The following is a 1,202-nucleotide window of genomic DNA, read 5'->3' as shown; positions in this document are numbered from 1 at the left end:
GGCCCCTTGGTCTTGCAAACTTTATATGCCCCAGTACAGGGGAACGCCAGGGCCAAGAAGTGGGAGTGGGTGGGTAGGGGAGCAGGGCAGGGGGAGGTATAAGGAACTTTCAGGATAGCATTTGAAATGTAAATGAAGAAAATATCTAATAAAATAATTTTAAAAAAAGAGCTCTGTTTAGTCACCTGACTTCAGAAGGCCCTCACATTTGGCACCACAGTACCTGGGATCCCTCGCTGTCTGTGTTCCCTTCCAAGCAGTCTTTTTGTGAGTCCCTATCATCTGCCCACCCTGTTGGCCCTTCTTCTTGGCTTTGCATTTGGAGGCTGTGTGTTGGGCTTCTCTCTAGCTGTGTGACGTTGGTTCATCTCCAGGCACGTGGCTTTTTCATGTCTGGAAAATAATTGTTTTCTATTTCCATTTTATGTAGTTAGAGGACCAAATGGAAATATTCGCAATGCCCTATTGGAAGGGTTTAGTTTCTATAAACATCCAGAGCCATAACTTAGTCATTCTAATGCCGGGTAGCCCTGTCTGTCATGCACGTGCTCTTAGCCCTGGGGTGGGACCAGGTCTGCACAGGAGCCTGTGAGCTGTGAGCAAGGGCCCCAGGGAGTGTCAAGGAGAGCCTCTCCTGCTTTGAAACCTAACAGATTTCAGAAGCAGGACATGCTCGGACAGATTGGGCTTTAAATTGCTTATTGCTTACAGGATGCTGTTTCCCAAGAACATTCTTTTGCTCAATAGCTGTATAGAGCAAATATTTAGGAAATGCCAAGCTTTGTCCTAAGGCAGACCTGGAACTGCCTTGGCTCCAGGAAGGTCCTCAGTCTTCATTGCTCTTTTGCCTCCTTTTGTTTTCTCTTGATGAGACCTCTAGGAAACACCCCTCATTCTTTTCTCATGTCCAGTGTTGTCTGTAACCTACAGGCAGATTTCTGCTGTGTGACGCGAACTCCTTTACTCTAATTGTTCTCTTTCCGTGACCCAGTGTTTCCCCAAATCTGTTAGGTTTTACCATTTCTTTCAGCATCTCCCCATCCCTGTGTGAGCCGGGCTCTCTTCCTTCCCTCCATTTCCCCTGGGACTTCTTTTTTTTTTTTTAATTATTATTATTATTTTCTTTATTTACATTTCAAATGCTATCCCGAAAGTTTCCCATACCCCTCCCCCCACCTCTGTTCACCTACCCACCCACTCCC

Source organism: Mus pahari, chromosome 2 (assembly GCF_900095145.1).
Source record: "Mus pahari chromosome 2, PAHARI_EIJ_v1.1, whole genome shotgun sequence".
Classification (NCBI taxonomy): Eukaryota; Metazoa; Chordata; class Mammalia; order Rodentia; family Muridae; genus Mus; species Mus pahari.
The sequence above is the reverse complement of the archived record's forward strand: the minus strand, read 5'-3'. Positions refer to the sequence as shown.